Source organism: Melospiza melodia, unplaced genomic scaffold (genome assembly GCF_035770615.1).
Source record: "Melospiza melodia melodia isolate bMelMel2 unplaced genomic scaffold, bMelMel2.pri scaffold_18, whole genome shotgun sequence".
In the NCBI taxonomy this organism is placed as follows: Eukaryota; Metazoa; Chordata; class Aves; order Passeriformes; family Passerellidae; genus Melospiza; species Melospiza melodia.
In genome coordinates, this window is record NW_026948525.1 from 9833674 (window position 1) to 9841857 (window position 8184).

The window sequence follows — 8184 nt, forward strand, 5'->3', positions numbered from 1 at the left end:
AATTATTTATCAATTTACTTTTATTACTTTTTAAAACTCTTCTATGTCAAACTATGGCAGATATTTGATCAACAAAAAACACTTCTCAAAAGCATTGACTTGGCCCATTCAACTTCACACTCTAAGCCTGATTAACTTAATGTTAATCAAAATTTGCATGAGCACAGAAACAGAAGAAGAAGACATAGAATGAGAAAGACCAAAAAGATACTGAGAAGCACACAGACAGCTGCCACCTCCTGGATTCCAGCACTGTTCAAATGGAAATTCCAAGAGGAGGTGGGATCAAGATGTGTGCTTGCCTTGTCATCAGCCTAAAATACCCCTTGATCTTGCTGGGCCCTTCCCCCAGGTGGGTCTTGGGGTCATTTGGTCCCTCAGGAGCTGGGCTGGGGCTGCAGAGGTGGCTGTGGAGCATTGCCTCTGCTGTGCCAGGGACTGGCAGACACTGCTGGGCTGGGATAGAGGCTCTGGGGGGATTGGGGTCACAGGGCAGGGCAGTGCTGGGGTTCCAGGGCAGGGCAAGGCTGGACCTGCCCCTTCCTCCCCCACACACTAAAAGTTTCAAGCCAAAAAATCTTCTCCAGTCTGCCACAGTAAGGCAATGTTGGACGTGAAATCCCTATTCTGGTCATGGGCACCTGGCCGAGAAGGACAGCTCTTTTCCATAGGAAGGAAAGCACAGAATCTTGCCAAGTGTTTTGCAAGATGAGAGGTGACCCTCATGAAACCACTGCCAGCCAGACTTTTCCTGGCAATATTCCTATGGGAACAATCCCTGGATATAAGGAAATTTGGAGGTGAAACTGCAATTCTGGCATACGTGCCTGGAGCAGCATGTCAGATCTTTTCCATAGGAAGGAAAGCACGGAGCACCACTGTTTCAATAGTGGATGAGACCCTCAACATGCCAAGGTCAGCCTGACCTCTTGGGCGGTCAAACCAGCCAGACCTGCACTGTATTCCTTTGTTTTTATGGGGCCCTGAAGTGCCACAATGGTGCCTTGGTTCTGTGGGGCTCCACACTGCCACAATGGCTCCTTGATTACAAGAAGATCTGAAATGTCACAATGGACCCCTTGTTTGATGGGATCCCACAGTGTCACAGTGGCTCCCAGGTTTCAAAATTGTCCCAATGATTCCATGAGGCCTTGCAGTGTCACAATGGTCTCCATGGTTCCCCAGGCCCCACAATGTCTCAGGACTCCTCTGTTCCATGAGCCCTGCAATGTCACAATGGAGCTTTAGACCCTGGAGTTTTGCAGTGTCACAATGGTCTCATTTTGGTTCCACAGTCTCACAATGGTCCATTGATGACAGGAGGTCCTGCAATGTCACAATAGACCTTTGGCTCCATGCAGCCGTGCAGTGTCACAAAGGCCTCTTGGTTTCACCAGGCCCCATAGTATCAAAATAGTCCTCTTGGTTTTGTGGTGACCCCCAGGGTCACAATGGTCTCACTGGTTCCATGAGGCCTCACAGCGTCACAATGCTTTGCTTATGGATCCTCATAGTGTCACAATGATCTCCATGATTCCATGAGTCCCCTCAGTGTAACAATGATCTTCTTGGCTCCATGGTGCCCCACAGTGTCACAATGGCCCCTGGGTTCCATGAGGCTGTGAAGTGTCACAATGGCCTCTCCATGATTACATAAGGACTTGCAATGTCTCAATGAACCTTTGGCTCCATGGGGTCTTGCTGTATCACAATGATCCCTACATTCCATGGAGCCACACAGAGTCAGCACGATCCCCTTGGATCCATGAGGACCAGCAATGTCACGGTGCTCTCCATGATTCCATGAGGCCCCACAGTGTCACAGTGGTCCCTTGGTCTCACAGGCCCCACAGTGTCACAATGGTCCCTTGGTTCTATTTGCCCTGTGCTGCTGCATTCCCCCTTCCCCTTCTCAGGCCACCCTGCCAGCTGAGAAATGCTCCTTGGGTCTGGGCCTTGGCCAACAGCCCCTGGGCTCAGCTCCTCTGCAGCTCATCACAAACACTGTCTGCTCCAGGCACTGCCGCTGCCCAACCAGCTCCTGGTTCCTTAGCAGCAGCCCTGGGAAGTGTTTGTGTTCCCTCAGTGGCACAACATCCCTGTTCTCACACTGCCAAAGAAAGCTGTTGATGTCAAGTGTGGCCAGGATGAACCATTGCTGGGACTGAAGCCCCTCTCTTGGGGCCCTGCAAACAGCGCTCCAAAAGGAGCCCTTGGAGCTCTCCTGGGCCAGCCACTCCCTCTGAGTGGGGCCTCTCCCAGCTGGGAACTCTCCCGTTTGCTGCACTCAGGGGTCCTGAACAACCACAGAGCCTGGGCTGCTTCCCCCACTCCTCCAGGCTCAATCCTTGACCCACTGGAGAGATGCCAAAGGATCCCCAGTGAGCATTCTCTGCCCTCAGGGGAATTGCTCACAGGTGCCTTGCACTGACTCTTTGTGTCTGTGTGCACACAGGAGTGCCTGTGCTGGGGAAATGTGGCAGAAATGCTGCTCCCTGAGGGGTTTGAGTGCCTTTGATAGCTGAGCCACTCAGGCCTGTAAGGGTGAGTCACAAGCTGTAAGGTATGTTAAATGCTCCTAAGGGTTGTTCTTTTACTAAGTAATGAAGTTTAGTATAAGTTATAAGCTAAGCTGAATATTGTTAAGTGTTATTCAACTGTGAAATCATTAAGTCCTAGGTTATAAGTAAGGTTAAATACTGTCAAGTGCTGTTCTTTTGCTAAATGCTGAAGTCTAAGGTATCAGTCAAGATCTGTTAAGTTTGGGCTCTGTTTAGCTTTTTGGCTGCATTCCTTTTTTCCTTGCCCACACTGTCCTTTAGCCACACACACATGCATGCACACACACATGGACATTTCATGGTTCATTTCTGGTTTGGTTGCCTGAATTTTGTTTGGTTTTGTAGTTGCTTTGTTTCCTTGGTGTGCCTGAAGTGTCCAGTCAGGAGCAGAGTGACTCTTGCCAAGGAACTCTGTGGTGCTGTCCCTTAATATTAAATCTGCTTTTTGATGATCCCTTGCTGGGGATATTTTCAGCACTCTCAGCCCCTCGTTGGTAACAGGGTGAAGGAGCCCTGGCCCAGGCTCTGGCCCTGGGGGACACGGGGATGCTGCTGGGGGGTCCCTGTCCCCCTGTGCCACTCCCAGGGCCCCGGCCCCCCGTCCCCGTGTCAGGCTCTGGGGTCGGTCTTGTGGAACATCCTCTGAGGGAGGCTGCGGGGCCGGGGGAACCCGTGGGGACAGGGGACCCCACTGTGCACAAGCAGGGTTGGACTGCTCTGGGGGGACCTGTGAGAGGGGCTGGGGCAGAGCGACCTCCCCAGTGACCTCACACAGCCCCTGTGATATCACACAGCCTCCTGTGATGTCACACTGCTACCTGTGATGTCACACAACCACTCTGTTATGTCACACACAGTCTCCATATGATGGCATTCAGCTGCTGTGTGATGTCAGAGAGCAGCTTTGTGATGTCAGTCACCCTGTGATGTCACAGCCTTCTCTGTAACATCACACAGCTGCTCTGTGATATCATACTCCATGTCACAACCCACACTGTGATGTCACAGAGCCGCCTTCTATGATGTCACAGCTAGCTCTGTGATGTCACACCTCCCTCAGTGCTGTCATACAGCCCCTTGCTGACATCCCAGCTGCTCTGTTGCCCCATGACATAGTCCCAGAGGTGCTGCTGTGAGACAGCCCCCTCTGGGACATGCCACAGCCCCTGCCAGTGCTGAGCCCCTGTGAGCTCTGTCTGTGCCCTGCTGGTGTCCCTGAGGGGCCCTGGCAGTGCCCCAGCCCTGCTGGGCTGTGCACAGGAGCTGCTCCTGGCCAGAGCTGTCTCTCTGCAGGGCTGCCCTTGCCAGGAGCTGCCTCTGGGCCAGAAGCCCGGCCCAGCTCAGCAGCACAGACACAGCACAGGGACTTTAATGACCCTCTGGGGCTTTGGTGCTCTTTGCATCAGACACAGTCCCTCAGAGTGTGCTCAAAGAACTTCTCAAGAGCTCAAAGTGAGACTGAAGCACTGAAGTTTCTTGTACTTTAAAGAGATCCCTTTGAGGGACAGGACTGAGAAAGTGTTCCCAGGTTCCAGGGAGAGCAGAACACTGGAGGCAGTGATGACAGCTGGGGACAAGCAAGGGAAACGTGTCTCTGTTCTGAGCACACCTGGATGTTTTTCAGGAATGCAAAGGGCCCAGGCCTGAGCCCCAGCCCCTGGCCAGGCAGATCCTGTCCCTCCCTCCTTGCTCAGGGCTCTTCCCGGGATGGGCACTGGCATGTGGGGATGTGAAATGGCAAAGGCAGGAGCATGGGGCGGCCCCTGCCAGGCTGCTGAGCCGGGACAAGGAGGCAATGAGGCCCCAGCCCTGCAAGGGTCACTTGTCCCCTCGTGGCCTCAGGCCCAGGGCCAGCAGCCATGGCCAAAGTGCTGCCCAAGTTGGCTCTGGCAGGGCTGTCTTGCAGCTGCTGCCCATCCCTGTGCCCTGTGCAGCCCAGGCTGTCCCACGGTGTCCCTGCCCTGCGCCTCTGTCCCTGCAGGCTGTCGGCATCCCCCGGCTGCCCCACCTGGCTGGGCCCTTCCTTTGCTGACAGCTCTGCCTCCTGCCTGCCTCTGCCTGCCCACACAGAGCCTTGGGCTGCTCCAGGCTCCTGCTGGGGACGTGCTGCACCACAGCCCTGCCCTGTCAGGGAAATTCCTTTTTCCTGGTGCCAGTCTGGGCCTTCCCAGCTGCCCTTAGCATTAATTCTTCGTCTCTCTGGGTGTTTTCCATTATATCAAAAGGATCCACCATCCCTGAAGTTGCTCTTTAAACACTCTCATGGCTCTGCTCCACTGTCCTCTGTCTCCAACCCACTGAGCACAGAGCTCCATTGTCCCTATACAGTGCTCATGTGCCCAAGGCCTCCAAACCCCTCCTTGGGACACCTCTGGGCCCTCTCCAAGGTGTTTCCAAATGAAGACATTCAGTTCATAGTCTAAAAAAATCACCAGAGGACAGGGCCAGCCTGACCTGTCTGTCCTGGCTACTTTTGTCTGGGAGCAATCCTTGGATATATGGAATTTGGGAGGCCAAATTCTAATTTTGGCCATGGTCCCTGGACAAGAAGGCTGGTTCTTTTCCAGAGGAATGAAGGAACAGAGACCCTCTGTTTCAGGGGCAGATGAGAAGTGACCACCAGAGGCCAAGGCCAGCCAGGGCTGGCAGGTTTTGTTTTGCAAGATACCCTTGCATAGAGGAAATTTTTTAGGGAGAGTACCAATTTTGGCAATGGGCATCTGAAAAGTGAGATAGTTCTTTTCCATAGCAAGGAAAGCACGAGCCCCAGTGCTCCAGGAGCTGATGAGAGGCAGCCCTTGACTTCCCAAGATCAGCCAGAGCTGTCATCACGTGGCCCCTGGGAGGCCAAGCCAGCCAGACCTGTTCCATGTTCCCTGGGTTCCATGGGGCCCCACAGTGTCCCAACGGTCCCTTGCTTCCAGGTGGCCCTTGGGGACGTGGTTTTGCGGTGATGATGGTGCTGCCAGGGTGCCGTGGCACTAGGTGAGCATCAGGGTCTCTTCCCACCTCGATGACTCTGGGATTCCCTGCTGAGCGCTCTGTCACCAATCGTGTCCCACGCGTGCTGTTTAGGGCCAGCCCCAGCAGTGACTGTGGGTGCTGGGGAGATGCTCCAGGCGGGCCGGGGCAGCTGAGGCTGTGGGGCCATGTCCAGGCCGAGGCTGCCCGTGTGGCTCCCTGGGGCCCCGCGCAGGGAGTAGCCGCCATCGGCTGGCCCAGGCTGGGCAGGGCCATGGGCACTGCTCCTGCAGCTGCCGCGCCAGGCAGGCCCAGCAGAGCAGCGCCCACAGTGCCCGCCTGAGGCGGCCGGGCCGTTTGCTCGGGGCAGCGCTGCTGCCTGTGGGCCTGCGCTCCCAGCTGGCCAGCTGAGGCGCCGCCAGGGCTCTGCGGGGCAGGTCCCTGGCTCTGTGGCCCTGCCTTGGGCCCCTGCTGGCCCACGGAGCCTTCGCTGCACAGGGAGGGAAGTGAGGCACACAGGGACTCCGCTGCCTGCTCCTCAACCCAGACCTCCTGAGGGATGGGTAGTGGTAGCCCATCTGCCACAAGATCTGCCAGCCTTTGGGCCCTGCCTTCTCCTTTGGACAGTTCGTGGATGCTGACTTCATCCCAGTCACTGTCCTCCTCCTCCTACAGCAAGGGAGTGGGCCCGAAGCTGAAGATGCTGTTACCTTCACAGCAGTCCTGTGGCAGGTCTGTGCTGCTGCTTTCTTCCTCCGTGGAATCATCTCGGAGTTCTCTGAGCTCTGGTTCACTGCAGTCTTCCCAGCTGGAGAGGTCTTGGGAGCTGCTGAACTCTCCTTGGGACAGCTCTGGCTCTGCCTCACCTTGGCAGTCTTGGGACAGCTCAGTCTGGCTGTGGGATTCCCAGTCTTCATCATTGCCAGCTGAGGTGCCCTCCTCACTCTCCTTCTCTGCCAGCACTGAGCTCTGCTCTGCCTCTTCCAGCTGCTCCCTGGGGGTTTGGACTCCCAGTGGACTGGGTGAGGGGCTGGAGGGCAGCAGGGGCTGTCTGGAGGAGCAACTGGGCTCTGTGTCCCTGCTGATGGCACCTCCTCCCTGGGGGCAGGAGAATGTGCCTGGTTCTCCTGGCTGTTCACACTTCCTTCCCCTCACTGGCTCAGCTTTGGCTCAGTCACCTCCTTTTCCATTGGGGGCAGCTCCTGGACTGTTGCCCTTTGTTGCCACTGGCGGGGCTGTTGCTGTGCCCGATCTCCCCACAGCACCCTCACAGCCACCTTCCACTGCTGCAACTCATGGGCACTCATTGCTCTGCATGGGGACGCTTCCTTGGCTGCCATTGCTGGCACCGACTGGGAGAATTCATAGCTTGTGGCCTCTTCCCTCAGGCCAAGCTCTCGGGCCCCAACATCTCCCCACTTGTTATCTCTCTCAGGTTTCTTCTCTTCCTCCTCCTCCTCAGTGTCTGACCATGGCCAGGCTGAGGCACCCACTGCCCCCACCAAGTGCCCGCTGAGGGCCTGGTCTTGCCCCCAGCTGGGCAGGGGGCTGGGTGACTGGAAGGAGTTGAGCTTTGTCTTGCTCTCTTCCATCTTGGAGCTCCTGTAGCACGGACAGATCCCGGGAGCTGCTTCCTTCCAAGAGAGCAGCTGTCACGGGACTGGGCACCCCAGGGCTCTGCGCCCCTTATATACACCCTCAGTCACGGTGGGGCTCTCTGATGTCACAATGGTCTCTGGGCACTACCATGTCCTACATCATCAAGGGCCCTGTGTGACAAAGGGCCACACCCAGCAACCCTTCAGCGGCTGAGCCCACTGGAAGCTGCATGGAGAAGCCCCTGGCCTTGGGCACTTGCAGCCCTTGCTGTGCCCAGGCCCTTCCCACAGTCCCACTGTGCACCCACTGTGTCATGGTCCTACTTGACAGCCTGACCTGCACCCTCAGAGCCCGGCCTTGGCAGAGTGGGCACGAGCCATTGGCCAGATGGACGCAGCCGGGCACTTGTGGGCAGTGGCTCCATGTGCAGCATCAGACTGAGTATGGGGGACTGTTGAGAGTTTTTTGCAGATTGAGGAGTTCTTGCTAGACAATGGCCATATTCAGCCGATGCACAATCCAGCCGGCTTGTACTAATGGACAATGGACACATCCACAAACAATGAATAATGGACATATTCAGAAATGGGGCCAGTACATCCTTGAAGAAGATACAAGAAGAAGAGTTGTTAAGACTCAGAAGGTTTGTCAGTGAGCTTGGGAAAGAAAGAAGAAAGTGAGCCATGGTTGGGCCAGATGACCACAGCAAGACACATGAAAAATTAGGTGATCCAAACAGCATTCTAATTTAGATGCGTGAGCAGCTAGGATTAACCAATCATGTATTAGCTAGAGACGCATGGACAGTAGAGATTTATTATAAATATAGTCTTTTTAGGGATAATAAATTTGGCTTCACTGGATCATATTGGTTATGGTGTGATGTCCCTGAACCTCCACACCGCACATTTCTATTGAGAATGCAGGCAGGCCCAATGTCACAGCACTAAAGGGACTCAAGGTCGGCAATTTTGCTGATGTGCAGAGGATCGGAGCCAACGCTCGAGGAGTGGAGAAGCTGGTCGAAAGTATCCTCACTGTCCCAGGGAGAGGGAAAGGTTAC